The 23,424-nt window shown below is 51.2% G+C and overlaps 1 protein-coding gene across 3 annotated transcripts in view; it reads left to right on the top strand.

Moving 5' to 3' along the window:
• SSBP3 (single stranded DNA binding protein 3) overlaps window positions 1–23,424 on the top strand; it is a 157,898-nt gene that overhangs the window by 67,114 nt on the left and 67,360 nt on the right. The window lies entirely within an intron of this gene.

Below are 23,424 nucleotides of genomic sequence, written 5' to 3'. Positions count from 1 at the left end.
GAGAGGTGAGTGAGATGACCAATGATGGCAGAGGCAGACACCCCCCTCCCTTCCCCTGTGAACAAGGCCTTTGCTCCCCATTGCCCCAAGGGACCATGGTAGGCTGATTTATAGCAACATCTTAGACTCAATACCGGAAGGACTGGTAACCACAGGGGTGAGTGAAGCAGGAATGGGCCTTGGTGGAGGCAAGCAAGGCTGGACAGGTGACTCCTGGGGCTTGTTATTAAATTCTCCCTGAACTCCAGGTTAAGGTGGGGGTGTAAGATAAGGTAGGGTTGGTAACACTCCGTCATGGTCACCTCTAATCCACGTTAGCCTGGCACCAGTGCCCCCTGGGGTAGCCTCCTCTGTGGTGGCAGCAGTTAACATTTATTGATTTTTGCTTTTTTCTGTTGACAGTGGAGTTTGGCCCAGGTCTCCTGCTGGCTCAGGTCTGATGGAGAGCCCAGCAATGAGAGCCCTTGAGAGCAGTTTCTGAGACTGTTTTTCAGGCCTGCCCTCTCTGCCTTGGGGGCTGTCTGCGACGGGAGTGATGCACAGAGGGAGAGAGAGAGTGCGTGCGTGTGTTTGTGTGTGTGTGTGTGTGTGTGTGTGTGTGTGTGTGTTAGGGGCCATATGATACACCAGGGTACTTTTATAACCCGGCAGGTATAACCCCGGATTGTTTGGGATGTACAACCCGTTAGTGTGTGTTGAGGACTCTCCCCGCAGCTTATGGAGCACGTGACCAAAACCCACCTGAAAATCAGCAATCCAGGGTTCCTCTTCCCTGCCGACCCCGGCCCTAGTCACCTAACAGGAACTGTGAGGTGAGGACAGCCAACCAGGGGTCAGGGAGAAGTGCAGCTGTTTTGTGTAGAGCATTGGCTGCCGTGTCATCCAGATTCTAAGAAGCTGGGGGCTCCCTGCTTGGAACTGTGCTTTGGAACAGTTGACAGGGAGCTGGATCCCTGAATTGGGTCCGGAAAATGTCCGTTTCTGGTGAGCCCTCACGGAGCCTGTGGTTTCCTTGAGGCTTGTTCAACTCGCCTGTAGCCTGGGGCCTGGGCTGAGCCTTGGGGCCCTGAGGGAGGCAGAGGCCCTGACAATGGGCCACGTGTGGTTGAGAGCCCCAGCCTGGCCAGCCAGCCTGCTGCCTCCAAAACAGAACTCAGTATTGATTGTGCAGGAGACCCAGTCACAAGCAGTAATCCTTGCTCTGTGGCTGGCTTGCTCCTTGAAAGGAGAAAGGAATCGGATCTGTCCTTAGTACAACATGCCTTGAAAAATGCATCTTGATTTAAGATTCAGCTTTTTGCAGCATATTTTAAAATGTCAGAGAGATAAGTATGCAGCTTTTCTAATGTGTCTGCCTTGAACAGCCTTTAAAAAAAAAGTCTGTCATTTATCCTCGGGGTCACTGGTGTGTTCAAACTCGCCCCTACCCTCCTGCCTTTGATGGTGTGGTGTGTCCATCTCTCTTCCATGAGCAGAGTGTTGGTGGGGATTGGGGACTGGACTCAAAGTCCAGGAGATGTTTGTTTCCCCAGTTTTAAAGCTTGTAGAGGCATACAGAGAGTTTCTAATTTTTTTTTTTTTTGGAAATTTATTAATGGACGTACAGAACAGACACTGACTTTTAGCTCCTTCCATCCAGGACCCTTTCACTTCCCATGAAAACCCACCAGCCAGAGAACAAAAGAGGGAAATGCATGCTCCAGCCCCTGCACTCCGAGATGGGCAAGCACTGGCTCCCGTGGCAGTAGAAGCCAGAGGAGGGTGGGCCTGGTGTGAGGGCAAACCCATTCCTGTGGTGCTGCCTTTAGCCAGCACTTCCTTTCCAAGGTTGGGGTCATGGCACCTTCTAAGTTCAGTTCACATTTGGAAGGGGGCTGGGCCGTAGGTGAAGGAGATTCTGCCAGAGGGTGAATTGATCTGTGGGGTTTATATCCTGTTGTCATTGTGTGTGGGTTTTATCAGGATACCCTGGCAAGTCAGCTGGTGACTTTTCTCCCAGAAGGAATTGGAGGAACCCCAGGGTCTTTGAAGATGTGAGTGAGGATGTCAAGACATTGTTACTCTGGCTGAGAAACTTAGAAACCCCAGTGGGCAAAGCAGCCTTCCGCCTGAGGAAAAGCAGACCGGGGTGCTTCTGGTTTGACAGGTAGTCAGGCAAGGTTAGGCCTGGAAGGAACCTGGAGGAGTCTCTCCACCCTAGCTTGCACCAGTATGTAGATGAGGAAGCGGAGGCCTAGAGAAGGTCAGGGACTTGGCCAAGGTCACACAGACAATCAGTGGCTGAGCCAGAACCGCAGCCCAGCCCTGGTATCCTGACCCCAGTCAGGTTTTCCCCACCTTGATCTACTATCTCAGGTGGGCCTTGCTGGTGACTCAAAGGTCCTGCCTGGAGCACGTGAACAGAGCTCTAACCAGACACCGGCCTCAGGCAGAGCTGCCTGCCCTATTCTGGGTCAGAGGGGTAGGTCTCTGGGGATTGTCCCTTTGGCATTGTGGACATTGCCTGTGCTCATTGGTCCCCCTGCTGGGTTCCCGGTGTGTTGCTCTCAGGGTGCAGGGAGAGACAATGGGAGGGTGGGAGGCATCTCCCTGCATGGATCTGTCTGGGTATGAGGTCAAGATGGCTGTGGAGCAGAAGGGGGAGACTCCGAGGTAAAAGCCCCCTTTCTCCTTCTCAGTCCCTCTAGTTGCTTTTCTTCTTCCCCCCAAAACCATTTTGAGGATCATAACATTTATCATGAGCTTTATTATGGGAGACTTCTTCATGTTTAAAAATAAACGCAGGCATACAGAACTATATTTGGTATAAGGAAGTCTTTTGCATATAAATGTACTTAAAGGACAACTGCTTTATTTAAGAAGCTGGGTGGGCCCCAGCTAGAGGGAGCACATGGGGGTAGGTGCTGAAGGGACCCTGAGGTCTGCCTTGCTCAGGACAGTTGGGTTATAGCCTTCAGTCCTGTTGAATCTGCTGTCCTTTCCCCGGGGACAATTGCAGAACAGGTAACTGGTACTTAAAAATTCATAGAAAATGTTCTTATCACAACGTCATAATTGTTATGACTCAAAAGTAGAATTGCCATTCCACTATGCCTGTCTGCCCTCACTTTTGTTGCCTCCCGAGTCCCCAGCAGCAGCTGCAGAATCGTGGGGGGAGAGAGAGAAAGGAAGAAAGAAAGAAATCCAGGGCAATGCTTTATTTATGTTAACGGCTACATTTGACTTGAAAATTTTGTCCCCTGAGCCTTGAGGTCAGCACATTATGGAGTGATTGATGGCTGTCAGGGGCGGGCAGGGTGGCAGATTGCAGAGGGGGGAGTGGACAGATGATGCCATGGCTTTCGGGGGACTTTAGGAGAACCTAGGCCTTGAAGGGAGCTCGATGGTAAACAAAGCAGACAGAACTCTGCTTTGCCCCTGCCTTTTTCTTCTTTTCTTTTCTTTTCGTCCCTTTTCTGTTGAACGTCAGGAAGTAGAGGAGGTACCCCACTCCATCAGCACATCCCAGGAGTATCGCTTTTGATTGTGACCATCAGGTATGAGCCTAGAGAGAGGCTGGACCCAAGAGGGTGTGCCTCCATCCTAGGTGTCTGCTTAGAAACCTGGAGGCTCTTCTATCACATCGCCTGTTGGTAGAAGCCCCATATACATCCTCCACCTTCTCCTCTGGCTAGTTTCCTGGATCTGAGAACCAAACAGGGAGGACCAACTCTTAGGGCAAATCACTCCTACTGTACGATCTGGGCTACTTCAGATTATGTTTCCAGAGGGCTTCCTGCCTAATCCTTGTGTATTTTCACTGGTGGAAACAAATGGTATCAGACTCACAGGCCTGTTTACAGACGGGGAGACACGGGAATGATGGAAGAGCTTTGAATTTTAAACATTAGCTAATGAAATTGCAGACGGGGCCACTGGGTGGAACGGCCTGGCTATTCCCAGGAAACGCTTCTCCTTCAGCTGTGGGGGAGAAGCCGGCCGGGCTCGCTCATGAGCTCCGCAGACATCTATGGAGCCCCTTCCCTGTGCCAGGAGCTGCGTGAAGTAAGAACTCTAGGAGTCCTGTGCTGGGCTGTCCCAGCCCAGTTAAATAGAGAGTGAACAGGCTTGAAGGGGCTGCAGTGGGGACTGCAGGAGCAGAGGAACAGCTTAGGATGCCGGAAACTTTCTGCAGGGAGGAGGGCGAGTCTGAGCTCACTGAGTAGGAGAGAAAGGAGCCTGACCTGGCTAAAAAAGGGAAAGCACTCGGGGAGGGGAGGGCATTCCAGGCAGATGCTGTCTGGGGCATGTTGAGGGGAGCCGGAGGTGAGCCTGGAGTTCTGTGTCTCCCCCTTGAGAGGACTGGGCAGGATGGCGGGAGGCTGGAGTTCGTCATTTCCCCTGCCTCTGCCTCCCCCTCTCAGTGCCGCTCCTGTGCAGTTGTGTCAGAGACAGGACTGGCTGTTCATTCATCCGCTAATTGTTTTGATAAGAGACTCTAATTATCCACTATGATCATCAGATTACCCTGAGCTCTAGGAGGGAGATTTGAGTTTGAGCTGCTGTGGCAGCCACCAGCAGCACCAGTTTGCTAAACGGGACCCAGTGGCAGCACCTGGCCCCCTGTGTTTGGTTCCCAGTTGGTGCCCACAAAGCTGTTGCATGATGGGGTCACAGGATCCTGGGGGTGGACCCTGGAAATCCACCCAAAAGCACAACCCCGGGATGTCAAGCAGGACTTTCCTTTGGATTATCTTTGCCACTGTGTTAAGTCCACAAATAAGAGGTTTGGTTCTAGGGGTTTCAAAATAAGGTGAGGAGTGTGGAAAAAATCAGAGAAGAAGCAGTAATGCCTCTAATGAATTGACATCAGCAGTCAAGACAAATTCAAATGCCTTTTGGGCTGTTTGATTAAGTTCTACTTACATGTGATTTGGTATAAAGAGAGCAACAGGCCAAAAACAACCAGGAAGGCAGATTATAAATTAATCCAGTCATTGACTCCTCCAGCAAAGGTAATGTGGAATGATGGCATCCTAATTGATCTGATACGGACTTTTACATCAGTGGGAGCTGCAAAGTGAGGGAGCATCTATTCTTGGGATGAGTGACTGTGACTGGCCCACGGGAAAATTTGGTGTGGTGTGTGTCATCTTTCCCCTCACAGGGCTTGTTGGAAGGGCTGACTCCACCCTCAGCACCTCAGTCTCCCTTCATTCAAGCAATGTCTATAGATCCAGAAGGAGCTGGGGAGCCTGGTGAGAGCTGAGCTAGGAAAGTGCAGCTCCATCCTGCCTTCTCCTCGTGAGATCAGAGACTCCCTAGAAAAGGACAGACCTCAGCTGTTGGGTCTGGCTGGGATTTGGAGAGGTGGGCAGGCCATTGTTCGGTCCTGGTCCAAGACACTGGCTGCTGTGTGTGCAGGTGTCTGTGGTGCTGTCTTCGCATTGACACAGTGGCACTGCAGTCAGTGATCACTCAGTTCCCTTTTGACTCTACTCTCTGAAGCTCCTTTATTCTTGAGCCCCCTTCTCTCACCAGAACAGACAGCCAGAGAACTTAAGTCCAGCTCTCCTTGGTGCCCCAGCTCCAGTTGGTCCCGATGTACTTTCCCACCTCCTGGAAGAGCAGGGCTTTCCACCTGGCACGCTCCCTTTGTCTCCACATTTGGGGCTCAGCTAGCTGGGAAGTTTGGCAACACATCAGGCCGTATATCTTGGAAACCGCCCTCCAGAAACGACCTCTTTTAGCAGATTTACTGACGTATTGGGCCTGCCTGTTCTCGGGGGCCGCCATCCTAAATCAAAGCAGGTCCACTGGACTTGGATGCCTCAATGCAGAACTTTTCAAAAAATTTCAGGCAGGATGTATCACTGCCCCATTAACTCCCTGCCGTTAATCTGCTTCTCCTAAAAACCTGGAGTTTTCCCAAAAGGACTGGAACGTGGTGAAAAACGGACCCATTTGGTAAATTCTGTAAATCAGGTGGGTTTTCTCTCCTTGCTCCCCAGCGGGCTTGCCTCCATCGCCTTGGTGACGGGATGCCACGTGGGTGGGTGAAGCTGCAACCTCACAGGGTTTCCGGGGAGCGTCCTGGAGATGGACAGCAGTCGTCGGGCCTTGCTGCTCTTTAGGCCACCCTGACCTGTGGGGTCTCTGCATGAACAGTGTTCTCTGGGTGGGGATTGGGGCCACCATCAGGAGTGGATACAGGAACTGTTGCAGGCCCCTCAGGGGTACAGAGGCTGAGCTGGGCTCTGATCTTGCTGAGGGGATGGGGCCATACCAAGGACTGTCTGGAAGGGGCAGACCCCTTCCCTTAGTCTTCCTGTTTGCTGAAGAGGGACGTTGATGCTGGGGCTTATCCACCGCCCTTAAAGACGAGTGAGCATCCATCCACACTTCTGGTTCCCATGCCTAGAAGCATCCTCCTTTCAGAAGAAGATGGTACCTAGGAGCTGGGATTTTAGAGCTCACAGACCTGGGGTTGAACACCAGTTTTGTTGGTCACTGACCTCAGGCATTCAGTGGCATTGAAAAAGAAAAGATATGACCTGGAAGAGAGAGGGGCCTAGGCTGAGCACCAAAGGAAGAACAAGAAGGGACAGCTGTGGTCTCCAAGAAACAAGTCCCCCATCTCTGCCTCCTCCATTCTGCATCCGTAAAATGGGGATGAAGCACCTTCTGTGAGCATGCTGGAGAATTAATTGATTTAATACTTGTGAAATGTTTAGGATAGTATCTGGTGCAGGTTCTGTAAATGATACTCAGTAGACCCGATGGGGTGCACATAGCACCTACTTGCTCATCCTGCTGAAATGGGCCCATGCTAGCCTGAAGGAGGAAGTCCTCTCTTTTTGGCTAGTTCCCCACTACCCTCCCCTTAGTCTTTGTGGCCTCACTTTGCAGCAACATTGGAAAGTCTCCATGGGTCAGGGCCCTTCTCTGCTCCTTCCAAGGTCAGTCCTTTTCACCTCAAGAGCAGGTGAGAATTCTGTGAATTCAATGTATGTCTCAGCTGTCACTGGAATCCAGTCTTCTGGAATCCAAAACAAAGCTTTTCCCGGAAGTACCCACCGCCTCGCCTCCTCCCTGCCCTCTGCTTGCCTGAGGCAGATAGCATTGCAGGTGAGGACAGGAACAGTCCTCTCTTGCCTGTTGGGACAGGGTCTGGAAAGCAGGCTGGGACAGGAGGCTGGGGCACCACCTTTTCCAAGGAAGAGGGGAGCTCATTCCAGCAGGACATTTGGCATCCTGCCCTGCTGGAGGAACTGGTTTCCCGGGCCTGAATCCCAGGCCCACCTGCTGGGGGGTCCTGGGGGCTGGGACCATGGATCTGGAGCAGTTTACTTTTTTCTCCCCCTTTGCTGAAAGTACCTGTTATCTGTGCATCTCTTGGCCTTTTAGAAAGCTAATGAAGCCCTAGAGGCAGAGTTTTGGGGCATAGATTTTTTTTCCTTTGACAACTAAAGAGTAGTTTTAGGTGTTCTGAGTGCATAATTGAGTTGCTCAAGGGCTGACCATTGGTTCCGGGGGCTGGGAGAGGGGAGGGTGAAGAACCTTGGCTCTTTTCCCTTTGGCAGCCACCGCCTCTCCTCCCGAATGTCCTAATAATTCGAATATCCTTGCCATCTCTTTGTCCCGAAAGCCTGGAGTCTCCCCCTGAGTTCCTTGAAATTCGTAGGCTAGGGTTCAGTGAACAGACCCTGTGGAGTGTAAATCATTTGAAAGTATCGTCCCAGAATGCAGGGATCTTGTCTGTTTTTATTCCTGGTGCCGCAGTAAGGTATCTGGTGCAGTTTTGGAGGGAACCAGTGATTGTTTGGGGGTGCCTGCCTTATGACAGGTGCTGTGTTGGACTTTCAAAGCTACCTGGTAATGCCAGTTGACCTAATACTGGAGGCATAAGTGGGTTGTTGGTTTTCCCTGAAGCTGGCTGAGTTGACTGGGGTGCTAGGGTCGAGGGGGGACGTAGACAGCTGACTTATTCCTTGGAGCCTCTCACTGTTACTGCTGATTCCGTCTTGGGAGGAAGGCCCTGGTCTTCTGCATCTCCTTAGTGGACACCGTGTGTTCCTGTTTGATTTGGCCTGGCCATTATCTTTCGGTATTTAGTAGGTGCTGTCTTGAATTTGTGTGCCAAATGTGTTATCAGGTGGTGGCAGTGAGAATGAGCTACACTGCAGGTCCTTGAGGGGCTTGCCTCCTGTCCTGGCCCAAGGGCAGTGGCTTAGCATGGGCACACATCAGAAAGCTGGCCACAGCTTCTCATACACGTACAACTCAGTCCACTGGTGCATCCTTCTTGCCTTGTGCCACTAAATTCACTGTGATCATGCACCACTTAAGACCTCAAGTCCCTTGACAACACTGTTTACCACCCCCTTACTGCCAAACTGGGTATTAACTCTCTCTTGCCTGGTCTACCTGTTCCAGCAACCAGGGACAGGAGGTAGAGCAGTGACTTGAGACCAGACCAGAACCTTCTTGTGCAGCGATCTTAAAAACTGCCCCTTGGGAAGGCTGGAACAAGGGCCACACCTGTGGATCTTCCCCACCTGCAGCCTGGGATGTCGGGAAGACCTACTAAATTTTTAGTCCCGGAGCTTTGGAAGGGGTGCAGTAGAGCAGTTGGCATTCCATTTTTCCAGCCCTTTTCCCAACCAGCTTTCTGTTTTTATGTCCAAGCAGTCAAGCAATGCATAAAACATTATGGCTTCAGTCTCTTCCTTGCTTACCCAACCCCCTCATTTTATAGACCAAAGGGTTTGGACGCTCCCTCCCTTCAGTCCTCCACTGTGAGGGCTATTCTGTCTGTACCCTGGTGAACTTGAGTTCTCTTTAACTCATCCTTCCCTGAGTGATCAGAACAGCACATAGTAGACACTCAGGGATGTTCGAATGAATGGAGTCTAGTCTGTCCTTGGAGGGCTCGTTGTGTGCACGTCATTGTGCTGAGGTGGTACCCATCCTTCATTTGATTTGCACAGCAGCTCTGAAGGGCTAGCGTCGTTTCCCCTGTATTTTACAGGAGGAAGAGGCCTGGGACTCAGGCAGGTGGAGGCCCTCACAGGCCCCTGGCTTGATGGCTGCACTGCTTGTTTGTGCAGATGCATCCCCAGGTTCCTCTTCAGTATCCGTGAGATACTTCGGTAATAATGGTGAGAGCTTTCAGGACGGGGCCCTAGGGCAGAAGCCAGGGATGGACACCATCCAGCCACTTGACCTCAGGCAAGTGATGGCCCAACTCCAGTCTGCAGTTTCCTCATCTGGAAACTGGGGGCAATGGGATGAATAGAAACTACGGCCAGAGTTCTCTCTGAAATGCCTTTCTGGCCCTGCTGCACCCGTGTCCGTACATCTCAAGTAGTCTCTCTCATCTGCTTCAGGATGAAGCCTACATTCCTTTGCCCACAGCATTCCTCGTCTCTTGGGCAGGAACAGAAGGGCTCCTTGGAGTTCCCTGGGCATGCCACGTTCCTTCGTGCCACAGTGCCTTTTCACATGCAGTCCCCCTCTACCCAGAATGCTCAGTGCTCCTTTTGCTTGCTTGGAGGGCAAGTTTCCCTTTACAGCTGGGCTCCACATTTTCTCTGCAGCAAATCTTTCCTGCCTCATCAAGGTAGAATAAACTGCTCCTTTTTTGTGCTCCTATTCAGTCATTCACTCCACAGATTCATTGGTTGAATGTCTTCTGTATGTTAGGCATAGTACTAGTTGCTAGAGTTTTAGAGACAGCTTCTGGAGCTGATCTCTGAGGACTGAAGTTATTTATCTGTGTGTCTCCCCTGCCCAGTTTCCTTGAAGTCAGGGCCTCTCTGTGTCTCTGCCCCAGGCTCCTAGCACTTGGATGCTGCTCAAGACCCTGACTGACTGCCTAGCAGCTTGAGTATTAACTTTAAAACCTGTTTAGTAATGTCTTTGGCTTCTTTGAAGCTGGGCCTCTCCCATCCTTGGTCTTTTTCTTGGGGGTGGGCGTGGCAGAAATTGGCTTTTCTTCCACATAATTTTTATTTGGTGCTTCCCCCGGTTAGAAGTCACTGGTATTTGTGTGCCCCCTTATTCCCCCACTGGAAGCCCCTTGAAGCCCTACTCCCTCCCACATGCCTGGTAGAAGCAGGTACCCAAAGTGTGAGTGATGGTGGTACCCAGTGTGTGAGTGGATGGCAGGAGTTGTTGCATCTCAGAAGAGTCTGGGAGCTGAGGGAGTCGTCCTCCTGTCAAAACCTGAAAAATTGTGAGGTCTGTCCAGACTGTAAGTTTGAGACCAGTCTCACGCACTAGCCTTTGTGGTTGGCTCATTCCTTGGACCTCCCAGACCACCTGCCTCCTTCAAAGAGAAGGGCCAACAAAAGAACAATAAAAATACCGGAAACACCATGTCTTAGCTGCTTTTTTTCTTTCTTTCTTTCTTCGGGACCCTGTTTTACAACTTAATAACGACACAGAACCTGCTTTTGGCCATTTTTCCTAAAGGTGGTCATTGTCCCTTTGGAAAGCTGGCGCCTGCCTGGAGGGTTGATCATTAACAAACTGAGGCATGGTCTGGGTGGTAAAGGCAGTTAACACAGACAGTGGGCTTGCACTGGGAGAAGGAGTGTTAAGGACCTTCTCAATCTCTGGGCTAAAGGTGGGTTCCAAGCAGCTGTAAAGTTCAGCAGGAAGCTGAGCCATGAGGCAGCGCCCTCCTTCCAGGAGAACCCCTGCCAGGAAGGAATCCTTGAGGGTTCCCCTACCCTTGTCTTCCCCGCAGCAAAAGGACTTCTGGGTACCTGCGTGGTGGCTGGTGTCGACCTGGCTGGGAGCCACACAGTGTTTACGGTCCCATTCCTGAAAGAGCCTTTGATGATTAAACAGTCATCATGTGTGGGGACCTGGGCCTTAGCTCTGATCTAGCTCTGTGACCTGGGCTCAAGTCTGCCTCATTACTTGGAAGTTGTGTGAACCAGAGGTTAGTTCATCTCTGAGGCTGTTTCCCCATCTAGAGGTTAGGGATGAGGAAGTAGTCCCTGCTTCTCCTGCTTGATACAAGGATTAGAAAGAATGCATGTAGAAGAAGGACTTGGCACAGACTTGGTGCAAATAGTGGTTGGTTCCCTGCCCTCAATTGAGCATGGTCTGTAGTAGCCACTGTATTGTAGAAAGCCTGGGATACAAAGGATTTGGCTGCAGAATCGCAGCATTTTCAAGCGTCAGTTTGCTCATCTTAAAATGAGAGTACCCACTCATCAGGTTGCTGAGGGGAGAAAATGAAACCATGGGAGGAAGGTGCCGGGTACATCCTGGGACAGGTTATATATACTTCCCATCACTCCCTCAACAAGTTTTAAGGATATATTAACTGGTGTAGGTCAGGTTGGTGCAAGTAGCATAATAGTCTAGAAAATGTTTGCAGTGGGAGAGCAGAGGAAGGGGGTAAGATTCCCGACTTAGGGTAGGGGATCTGGAGAGGCTTCTGGGAGCTGGGGCCCACTGCCTTAATCAGAAGGTGACCTGGGTGAGCAGGCAGAGGAAGACTGGGAACAGGGTCTTTTCCTAGTAGTTCTGTTCCTTTAAGCCTGGGCCTTCAGCTTCTCCACTGGGAGGTGAGACTCTGCAGAGAGCTGCTTGGAAAGCTTCATCCTCCCCCTCCCCCAAACGCCGGGGGTGTGAAGATGAACTGGTGTAACTATAGCTTGGTGTTTTGGTGTCTGTGAGAAAAGCAGAATTGGCTCAAGCTGCTTTCTCAGTTAAGGGGATTTAAGAAGAAAAAAAAAATTAATCCAACCCTGGTGATCAATCTGACACCTTCCCTTTGAGCCCCAGATGGCTGATTGGGGTGGAAAGTTGGCCACTGCTGCTGTTGGGGAATGGAATGGTGTATCTGTCTCTATATACTGAAAATTATGGCACTCTGTACACGCATGCACACTATTTATAAAGCCTGCCTGCCTGGTTTGGGTTTTTGGAGGATATTTAAGTATTCTCAGAAGGTTCCTGTTGGTTAAATGTCATTCTTGGAGGTGTCATGTTAACAGGGCTTGAAACCAGGTTCTTCTGCTGTGGTTCATTGTCTTCCCCCACCTCTTCTCCCCTTGCTGAAGCCCCAGGCCTGGAGATGATGTACATGGCTTGGAGGAGGATGGGGACACAGGGATTGCTCTCCTCTCCTCCTGCCTTTAGAGTGGTGCCCTTTTCTTTTAAAGACAACTTTAGGGAAAGTTTAGAAAGTGAAAGGAAAACATTCTCTCTACCATTATCTTATCACAACTTGTAGACTTGGACAAAATGCTGTCCGGGTCTGCACATGTGTTTGTGGTCTGCTATTTTTTCTTTTGATAAGCATGTTTCCAGTTATTCCTAATTATCCTTTAATGGCTGTGTAGGCTGTATATAACTATTCCTCTATTACTGGATTTTCCTTCCTGCCTTGCCCTCCCCACCCCGCCATTGTATATAATACTGCGACGAACATCTTTGCATTTCATTTTGGATGATTTCCTTGGAAGAAATTCCCAGAAGTAAGAATACTAGGTCAGAAAGTATGACCCTATCCTTTCAAGATCCTTGTGTCATTTGGCAAATTATTTTCAAAAGGATCATCTTGACTTATATGGATGCTTGCATAGATAAATGGGTATTCTCACTGGATTTTTTGCTTGCACTGGATTATAAAACAATTTTTTTTAAAGGAAGCTCTTTTTTTTTCCTGTCTTAGATGAAAAGTGTTTTAACCCTGACTTTTCTACTTTTTGTACCAACCACCATGTCCCAACTGCTGTGTGCTTCTCATAGTGCCAAGGGGAAGGTGGTGCATCCATTCTGTTCCCTAACTGCCGGGGGCTCACAGGCACCCAAAACGGAGGAGAAACAGGCGGCCGATAGGAACAAAAGTAGACCAGGTGGCATCTCGTGCTGCTGCATGTACTGTGTGTGCAGCGTGAGCTTCCTGTACTCTCAGAGGTTGAGGAGGACCAGGAGAGCCTTGGCCCTGAGGAACGGGCACAGCCGGTGCTTGCTCTGTACAAGAAGGCTCTGGTAGTACCCTGGTTCATCATTTTGTTCAACAGTGTGCATGGGGCCTCCTGGGCGCCAGGCTCAGTGGGGACAGGGAGATGGATAAGAGCCAGTAGTCTCTCCAGGCAGACGGAATCACACAGGGCATTTCTATATGATGTGACAGATGGCTGGAGAGGGTGCCATGGATGATCAGGGCCAGAGTGACAAGCTCTGCCGTTCTTTTGTTGTTAGAATTTTCGACTCCCTTCTCCCTTTCCTGAGCGTTGGGGGCTTCCCTCACCGGCAAGAAAAGTTGGGCAAATCAACAAGTATCCTCTCATACACTGCTGGTACCCAGCTGGCTTTCGACTGCATGGAACTTCCCACCCTGGGAAGGGACGTTGGAAGCCAGCACCCCAGTCCCTGCTGGGGTACAGCCAGTGGCGGGTGCTTGCTACCTAACTGGGCGGCTCACTCCACAGACTTTTTCTCCAGGGCCCTTGGAGGTCCTAATTTTTAGGAAGGCTCTAAAGAAAAATGTTAGGTCATAGAATATTTGTCCTGGAAGCAAGGTTAGGGGTGTCAGGCCCAATTTCCAATCCATTTGACAATCTACTTCACAGATCTTTTTTTCTTTTTCTTTTGAGGGCTTACTGGATGTGTGTAGCTTCCAGGCCACAGCTCTTGGTTACACTGTGATGTATACAGGGTTCTTACGCCCTTTTCCTTGTGGGTTTGTGAAGTGGGGGAGTCCTTCACTTTCTGCTTCTCCACAGAGTTATTGCTACATGGTAGGTCCTCAGAAGAGCTTTTGTGGGTGTGTCACACTCGTTGGGTGTGGTTTGTCATTGTGGTCAGCCTCTCCCACCCCGGCTGAGAACCAATGATCCCTCTTCCCTTGGGGACTGGATCTAGGGTTACACGTTGAGAGTGAGTGTGCTTTAGGCACATGGGAAGAGCCCTTGGGTAGGAGGGGAAACCTGAGTGCTGGCCCTGACTCTCCTACTTATTAAGTGGCTGGCAAGGCCCCTCCTAGCCCCCATTTCGATCTCAGCCGCCCTGGTACTTTCCAGGCCTGAAAAGTGAAAATCCCAGAGTTCATGCTTGCCAGTTGCCCTGAGGTTTGGGAAAGCTGCTTTTGGGAAAGCCTAGCTGTCTTGACCCCAAGTAGCATCCACTTAAGACCTCTGCACAGAGGTGATGGGCCTCCTGTAGCCATGGCGGTGGGGTAGCACTTTTGTACAGGACCAGAGGGAACTTGACTGTTGATGTCAAGAGACAGCACACGGCAGACTTCGGTGTGGTCATTTCTCTTTCCCTGCAGAGTTCCTGGTGGGGGAACAGGGAACCCCTGAGGCAGGAGAGAGCCCAGAACCCCCAGACTGCAGGGAGAAGGGAGGATCACAGAACTGTGCTCCCAGCTGCCTTCCATTGTCTGATGTGGCAGTGGCCGTAGCCCCCTCCCCCAGGTCCTCCTTTTGAGAATAAACATATCAACAGGATTGATTACCCGATTGGTCCCTGGGCAGCTGGCTCTGGCCTGCATCTGGAGCTGATTTCTCCGCTGTCACACACCCATTGTCTTGGATTGTTCACTTCCACAAATCAGAGGTTGACTTCACCGCCCTAACCCTACCACGACCCCCAGATGCTTGTTTGCCGGTCGAATGAACACTTCCTGCTCACTGGAAAAAAAAAAGCCTGAAGCACACGTGGGCAGCCCTCAAGCCCCGCTCCTCCCCATCCCTCTGATGCAGACAGGATGTTCCCATTCCAGCCCCTCCCCAGCCTCTGCCTGCCCTGGGCCTGCCTTTCCAAAGTGGATTCAAAGCAGAGGAGATGTTTCCTGGAAGCTGGACTGACCACCTCCCACTGGAGGGGGAGCTTGGAGGGGAGGAGTTACCCAGGGGCTGCAGCCGTGTGCTGTGCCTAGGTGAGACCAGCAGGTTGTGAGCCCTGGCACCCCCCTGGCATGGGGGTTGGTCTGGTCTGGACACTGGGCTCAGGACCTGTGACAACAAGATGGGATAGCCTTAAGGGCACAGGGAGGGTTGTGGACCCAAGGCAGGGGCTGTGAAGGAGCAAACAGTAATGGATTCTCTGGTCTTTTCTGAAATCCTGCCTGTTCTTCAAGGCTTATGGTGAGCTACACCCTCCTTGTGAATGGAAGCCCCCTCTGACCACTTGCTGCCAACTCTCCCCCTTTCCTTTGAAGTACTTCAGAGTTCAGAGCTGGTGCTGTGTCCTGGAGCCCATTTTCCTGTGGGCTGCTGCTTTGTTGCATGAGAATGAGAAAAGACCAATGGGCCAGTGAGTGCTGGAGAGAGGCAGTTAGGTTTAGGCAAAGACACATGTGTACGAGTGCCTCTGCCAGCTGTGGGATGCGCTGGGCAGAGGCCTGGCTGCTGTAGAGTCCACAGAACTGTGGGCTTCAGGTAGAGGAACACACAGTCACGATAATTTGACTCATTCTTCAGCTGCAGACTTTAGAAATCAGATCTTCTGCTGTGCACAGGGCATAGTAGGGGCAGAAGGGCCACTGGTTCAGTGTAGTTGGGCTTCTTTCCTGACTTGCATCTCCCTCCCTGAGCGATGGCCTTGGTGGTGGTGACACAGCCATCATGTCTTACCCTGTGGGCTACATGTCCGGCTCATGTGCTCCTGATGAGGACCCCATGGGGTAGATGGGGTAGGCTCTATTTGGGGCTTTTGTTGGTACGATCCTTTCTAGTTTCCAAAGCCCTTTGCCTCTGCTGTCCTTCATGAGCCCCACAGTAGCCCCACGAATTGGTCAGGGTGCTTGTCTTCCTTCACTTTGCCCCCAAGTCCCCCAGGGCCTGGGAGTCTTTAGGGGTTGGACACAGCTTCGACCTCCAGGTTCTCCACACCACCTCACTGCTTTCTGGCTTTTGTTCAGAAGCAGAGAGCGCTCCCAGCTCAGTCCTTCCCACTGGTATTTTCAGCCTGTAAGAGGACCTTGGTCCTCACTCAGAGCTGTTGGTGGGTTTCTACCTGGAGCCTAGGCTGTCCAGAGCCAGACCGTCACTCTGCTGCCCCCTTCTGGAATGGCCAATTCTCTCCCCATGCCTTTCCCCACCTTGCTTTCCCATCTAGACTCAGCCGTGGCAGGAGCAGAGGGAGAAGTCTGTCACTGGTGGGTGTTGGTGACATAGACCCCAGCACGTGTGGCTTAGAAGACTTCAAACCACAGATTTCTTACTGTGCAAGACCTTGCAAAGTTGAGGGTGGGGCCCTGGCTCCTTCCAGCTGCCAGCACCCTCAGTGCAGAGAGCACCGAATCTGCCCCTCAGAGACCCAGACTTGCAGGCGGGCAGGCTCACCATTGCCCCCCACTCACCTTGTCCCCCTGCCTGTCACATATGTTGTAGGCATTTCAGTTGTCTGACAGACCAACCAGTGAAAATACCACAAGGGGGAACTCTCTTCTCCCCAGGAGTAGAAGAGGCAGAGCCCCACGCCCAGCTTTCTGGCTCCCATCCTGGGATTCTGCCCTCCCCAGCCCCGCTTTCCCACTTAGCTCTTGTTCTCCCCGTGGTCTGGACTAGCGCTTTGCAGATTACATCAGGGAACCACTTACCCCAATTACAACAGCTGGGATGAAGATGGGAGGAAATGGGTTGGGGTGTGTTGGGAATGTTTTAGCTAATGCAGGGAGTGCTTTTTAAAAGGCAGGTAGAAAACTTTTTTCTCTTTGTAGATCAATTAAAGACTCTTCTTAAAATTAACCCCTGGAAGATGTGTCAGTGAGCTCTATTTTCCTGTGTATACCCAACTCTGTGCAATCCCCCCTCCCCCATAAAACACATACTCTCAATGCCCTTAAAAATGTCTTTGAAAGGTGACCAAGTGTTTTTCAAAAGAAGTCCCCCTCTGTGATAAATGCCAGGTAGTGAGTGAGCCTGCAGCCCCCCCTGGGGAGAGAGAAGAAAGCCTGACTGAGCCTTGAAGAACCATCAGAGAGAGGGTAGGAGGCTCGCTGTGCTTCCCCGAGGTCTCCATGGCCTGCTGGCAGCAGCAGGCACAAGACGGGCATCTTGTCAGAGCCGGGCAGATGGCGCTCACCTGCTCGGGACACGCTCCCTGGTGCTGGGTCCCTTGGAGTTGTGGGACAATAACAGACAGCTGCCTACTCTGGGCCGAGGTCTGCGGGCATTCAAAGGCTTGGAAGTGTGCGGGGAGAAGGAGCCGCCCGACCCGGGGCCTCCCTACCCGCTATGGCTCGCCTTTTGTTTGGAGATTTGTGCTCCCCTCCCTCCCCGCATCAACATCCGAGCAACAAGAGCCTTTTAATAGAGGACAGTTCTGTTTTGGAAACGACAAGAAAGCGCCTTGTCGAGTGTGACCTGGCCTCTCCTTTGTCCGGCCTCCCCTGCTTTGTGTGCGCCTGCAATGGGTTTTGTTCAAAGGGGCAAAGGAGTTGAACATGGATTTGGTGTGTTCCTGGGGGTTTCTTTCTCTTTCCTATTTTGGCAGCGGCTAAAGCTTTCGGTTGTTTCTGAGTACAGGGGAGTTGGGGATTTTCGGGACCACTCTAGGGTCTTGGAGTTACGTGTGGTGTCAGGAACAGTGAGTGGCAGAGAAGGCAGCGTTCTGACTCCCTGGCGTTTTCTCAGTCCATTGTGTACATGTGTAAGGGACAAATAATCTTCTCACGGTGCAGTCGGCCTCGAATCCTAGTAAGAATGTTTCCCGAAATATCAGTGGGACGCAAGGCTGACCGTTTTGAGAAGCAGCTTCCTTTCCCTTCTCTGCCTGTGCAGAGAAAGGATGCTGGTGTTTCCTCAGTTGTCTGGGTACTTCATTATGGCAGAGTCTGCACAGGCCGGTGTGGGCTCCATCTGGCCTGTCACAGCCGCAGCATCTGCTCTCATCGGGCCACTCGCAGAAATGGCGTATTGTTTTGGGGGCGGCTTAGTTTGATGGGGTCTGATAGAAATTTTATAACCTCCCTTAAGGCAGAGCTCCCGCCTCACTCCTTCAGGCCAACACTCGAAAGCAGGTTTGCCAGGCAAACTAGCGGTGTTGATACGATGCGGGAAGATGAGGAAACCTGCTTGATGATCTTACACTTCTGGAAATTGGCGTGTTCTGTGTGCTTACGTGTGCTGTATGTGCCTCATACAGTCCATCCAAAGTGCGGTATAACTTTGTCACAGTGGTAATCCAACCAGCTTTTCATCCCCTATCCCTAACTAAAAATCAGTTGAGATTTTTCCTATACAAGCCACCAGCAGAGATTGCCCTTTTCTTAGATATTCTTAATTTTCAGACCTGACCTAGGAATGAATCCCTGCCCTCCTGATCAGTGGCCTGTCCTAACTCTTCTGTTATTTTAATTATTGATGAGCAGCACTGGTGATGGACTTGGCAGTTTGTTTGGGGAGGGGGGAACTGTGCTTTAAAATATTGATTAATTTATTCTACAAACACTAGGGATTCCAAGGTAAATTAAGACAGGGTCCCTGCCTCAGGGAGCCCACTGTCCAGTAAAACCAGGCAGAGCATTGAACACAGTACAGTGGTGTAGGCTCCATGCAGGGTGCGAGCCAAGCTACGACGGGCATGGAAGATGGGGAAGATCGATTCTTTAGGTCCAGGGGAGATGTGGGGTGGGTGTAAAAATTGGTCGAGAACATGATGCCAACACTGATTTGGGAGTGGAGAGTGGGTGTTTGTCAGGCAGCCAGGATGGTGGGGAAGCCAATTCCTTCAAAGGAGGAGCGTGCACCCAGATTCTGGGGCTGGTAGAGCAAAAGGAGGAGATTGATGGGAGTGTGGGTGCCCCGAGGTAGCAGGGCCTGTGTGGCCTATCGAAGCTTGGGCTTCATTCACCTGCGAACGATGAGGACAGGGAACTGCTGGAATCCTGTTTGAGTCTTCATCGTTTCACCATTACAGTCCCGAGGTTGAGTGGCAAGGTCAGTAACAGTGCTGGGCCCCAGTGGAAAAGCCTGCAGGTGTCAGGTAGATGCCAGCTCCACCAGCTACCACTGTGTGAGCCTCGGTAACCCAAGCCTCAGTTTCCTGCTCTGTGAAATGGATCTTGTAACGTATTTACATCTTGGGGTTGTAGTGAAGGTTGATAAAGAGAAGCGATGGTAATAAGTGCTCGGTGCACAGAAGCGCCAAATAAACGTGTACTATGATTAGCGTCTTTGTAATGATACTGTCAGCAACAGCTCCTAAGAAATGTCAGGGTGCCGGCCTCACTCTGCTCAGCCAGCATCTTTCCCATTCAGCCTGGGGATAGCTCAGGTCAGGGGTGGCCACGGTCAGGGAAGTCCTCGCTGTGGCCGTGGCTCTCTGCCTTGGTTACACAGCCTGGTTTTGAATAACCTGATGTTTGCCGATAATGAGCCTGGTGTCCTGGCCTGAAACTCTATGCCTGTTTGGGCCTGTAGCTTCCCCGGGTCCTCCAGTGGATGCGCTCTGTGACACATGGCTGACACGAGGCTGGGGCTTATCACAGCAAGGTGTGTATTATCATATTCCTCCCGTTCATTCCCTTAGCAGTTGTGTAATCTCCGCTTCCTGGGTAGGAAGGCTTCTTTGGTTCTGTGCAGGCAAGACTTGGTCCTGTCCTGGGAGAGCTTCCCATCCAGGAGGAGGAATAAGAAAGGAACCCAGCAGCTGCCAGCCTGGATAGAAGGGTGTAACTGGGGAACACATTCAAGTAATGGGAGTCTGGGGCGGGCTACTGGGGAACATGGCATTTCCATAGGACCTTGCAGGTTAGGGAGTTTGCACACGTGAACTGGATGGGAGGGTCTCCTGGGGGAACATAGGGGAACATGGGAGAGAGGAAACAGCCAGCAGGTAAGGGTGACTGGGCTTGAGACAAAACTGGGAGAGGGGAGAAAAGTCTGCTAGATGGAGAACCAGATAATGGCCTTCTTTGAGCCCTAAAACCAAGTGAGGGTTTCCTTCTGCCTACGGTGCATCTTTTATAAGAATGTCCAAACTTGAGTCCCCAGCCTGCAAAGGAAGCCAGTGGCCGCCAGCTGGAAGCTTTTTCCATTTTTAGGAATGTTCCATGGGCCTGTGGTTGCTCACTAAGGTACCTTTCTGCTCTCCTAACTGGATCTAATTTGCTCTTCCTCAGTCATGACATCTGATAATAGGAAATTTACTATTTATTGAATGCCTATCATGTGCTGCCTACCTTGGCAGGCAGGTGCTGTGACTCCATTGGCTAGGGAAGGAGGGCATTTTGGGGACCAGTAACTTTGCGATGGGAAGGGCCTGGGTCCGTGCTGGGTGATTCACATCTACTGAATCACTTGATTCCTCATAAGGACCCTGGGGGATGAGAGAGCAGTTCCCTTCTTGCTTGGTTCCCAAGGAGCCTGAAGTCTCTCAGCTTGCATGTGTGATCTAAGCTGGGATTTGATGCCTCTAGTTGTGCCCCCTGCGCCTGCCTGCAGACGCACTTGGCCCTGTCCTCTGCCCGGCTTTTCTCCTGCGTGTAGGTGCCGGCATGAGACTGCTTCACTGAGAGCAGCACTGGCTCCCATGCATCCTGCCCCTTCACGGTGGTGGTGGTACGGCTTTTTCTGTGTCGCCTTGTCAGCAGCTGCTGTGGCGCACCAAGACTCATCTCAGCAGAGGACAGCTGAGAGGCCTTCGGACCAGGCCCGGGGCATGTTCCCATGAGTGAGGACCAGTGTGTTCTCTGACAGCATCCCCAAGCTCAACTTCAGCCTTGCACCAGCCATATTCCCTATTAGGAGAAAATCCTGGAATCGGGCTCCAGTGACCCCTCTGGAATCTGCTCTTCCACCCCTGCCCATAGCTGCCCTCTTGTCACCTGCCCCCTGTGCACTGGCCTTTACACACACTCGACCTTCTGTCTGGAATGACCTGTTTTCTGGAGCCCCATCTGCTGTGCCCTTTGCCCACCCCCACTTCCTAAACCCCCATTCAGCTCTCCTTTCTTCTAAAAGGCCTCTTCAGCACCCCAGTGTGAGAGGAGCCCCATGCCTGCATGTCTGGTACCCATTTGGAATGAGTGTTTCCTAGTCCTCGGGGGAGACCCATTTCAGAGCTCTTTTAACTCCAGAAATTGAGGCATTGTTGCTGGGTTTTGGAAGGCAGCTGGTGGGTGACTGGTCTGGGCCCCTGGAGTCACACAGAATCATTGTTCCCAGCTCCCAGCTCCTCATGGTGAACAGCTTTTGCTGTCTGTTCTTCTTACCAGAAGCCCCAGCTCGGAGCCCTGCCCGCTTTCCATGTCTTCTGTCATTTGGTTTCCATATACCTGACTAAGAGCTCCCCCAGTGATATTCAGATCTCACCCCTGCCCATCCGTCCTGCGCACACTCAGGGCTGCCTCCTTTCCTACCCTTGTCTCTAAGCTTCTCCTTGCCTGAAATGCTGCCTTCTTCGTTTCCCTTTTCTCTTGTCTACATCCTGTCCGTTGCTCAGCAAACATCTCGGAGGCAGTGCTGTCCAACAGAAACAGAATGGGAGCCACACATATCATCTTAAATGTTCTGGTAGGCACATAAAATAAGGTAAAAAGAAACAGGTGAAATTAATTTTAAGAATATGCTTTATTTAATCGTAAGCAGATATGTCCAGAATATTATCATTTTAAGATGTGATCAGTATAAAGTTGTTAATGAGTTTTTTAATTAATTAATTTTTTTGAGGAGGGAGGTAATTAGGTTTATTTATTTATTTTTAGAGGAAGTACTGGGGATTGAACCCAGGACCTTGTGCATGCTAAGCATGTGCTCTAGCACTTGAGCTATATCCTCCCCCCATTAATGAGTTATTTTACTGTACTTTATTTAAATACTAAGTCTTTGTGATCTGGTCTGTATTTTACACATCTCAGTAGGAACTGCCCACATTTCAAGTACTCAGTAGCACGTCAGGACGGGGGCTTCCATGCTAGAACATGTGGATGTGGGGATTTAAGAGCACGAGATTTGTAGAGCAGTGGACCTGCTTCATGTTATCTCTTGACCCTGTCCTTTATTAGCATTGTGGCCTTGGATGGTGACATCCCTTCTGAGCTTATTACCTGCAGAAGTATGCACCCTCTCCTCACGGTGTTGTTGGTAAAACTGAATGAGATGATGCTTGCAAGGGCTCAGCACAGAGCTCAGCACATAGTATTGGTGATTGTTTATGTTGAAATCATGACCTCTTAAGTGACTCCCAGGGGCTGTCTTGGTGCCCTGACCTTCCCTCTGGCCCCTGGGCTGACCCTTAAGGTGGCTGGTATCAAACTGCCTAAACGAAGGCCACGAGGGGCAAGGGAATGGGCCCATTCAGGACAGGAGCACCTAGGAGAGAGTGGTAATCAGGAAATCAGGAGAGGCTTCCTGGCAGAGGTGCCCCCGCTCCCAAACTCACCTTGGGTCCTTTGGCCTCCAGAGCCTTCTGTGACAACACTGACGCCCCTGTGGCTCCCATTTGCTAACTCTTTGTCCTGTATAATTAGTGCAGTGTGCCTCTCTCTTGTCTCTAATTGTGTTGTACAGCATGTACTTTATTATATCATGGTATAATACTGTGAGCCTGGCAGTTGTCTTGTTCACTAATTGTTTCATGTGTCTGTCTTGTCTGCCCCACCAGATTACCCGCTCCTTCAAGCAGTAAGCGCTTTCTTCGTGTCTTTTGTCTCCCTGGCTGGGGAGGGCTGGGCATCAGGGCCCAGGTTCGAGTCCTGCATCTCCACGCTGACGTGGTTGGTGGCTGCAACCCAACCAGGCCACTCTCCCTCCTGCAAGCAGAACGACACCAGGGATATTTAAGCCCCATTCAGGCCTAACATCCTCTGATTTAGTGGCTGTCCCTCCAGTGGTTGATCTTAACCGTGCTCAGAGTGGTGTTGGGAAGATCATGATGAATGAGACAGGATTTCTACCCTCAGGGTGCTTAAGGTTTAGAAAAGGGAACAAATATAAAGGAGTAAAAATGTCAATATTGTATTTAATCAGAGTTGTGATGTGTATTCATTTAGCAGATCTTTGAATACATTTTGCACAGCCTTGCCCTGTACTAAACACTTAGGCGTGCCCTTACTGGCTGGAGGGGAAGACAGACACACCGACACCTGCACAGGAGATGTCATCATCATATGGGGAGAGTCCGGGGCACTGGGCTGGAAGAATGGGGGTGGGAGGCCTCCTGGGGGTGTTTTGCCCCTCCTGCCCAGAGTCGTAAGAGTCTCAGAATCCCGAGGGAAAAGCACAAAGTTCTCTCCTTCCCGTGGAAGCACGTTGTTGAGACTAGGGTATTTGTGCTGCTGCCTTGCATGTATGATTTGGGGAAGGCTCTAAACACAAACCAGATGAAGGCGGTGCCCGCGGGTGCCTGGGAGCAGGGGGCGGCCCCGGGAGCATGTGGCTGGGTCACCCTTTGTAATTACAACACTGCGGTGAAGGCCCCAGAACCCAGGGTGGCGGCAGGCGGGGTATGCTGGCTTCCCATCTG

The sequence above is a fragment of the Camelus ferus genome, chromosome 13, assembly GCF_009834535.1.
Source record: "Camelus ferus isolate YT-003-E chromosome 13, BCGSAC_Cfer_1.0, whole genome shotgun sequence".
Lineage (NCBI taxonomy): Eukaryota > Metazoa > Chordata > Mammalia > Artiodactyla > Camelidae > Camelus > Camelus ferus.
This window is presented reverse-complemented; position numbering and strand designations above follow the sequence as displayed.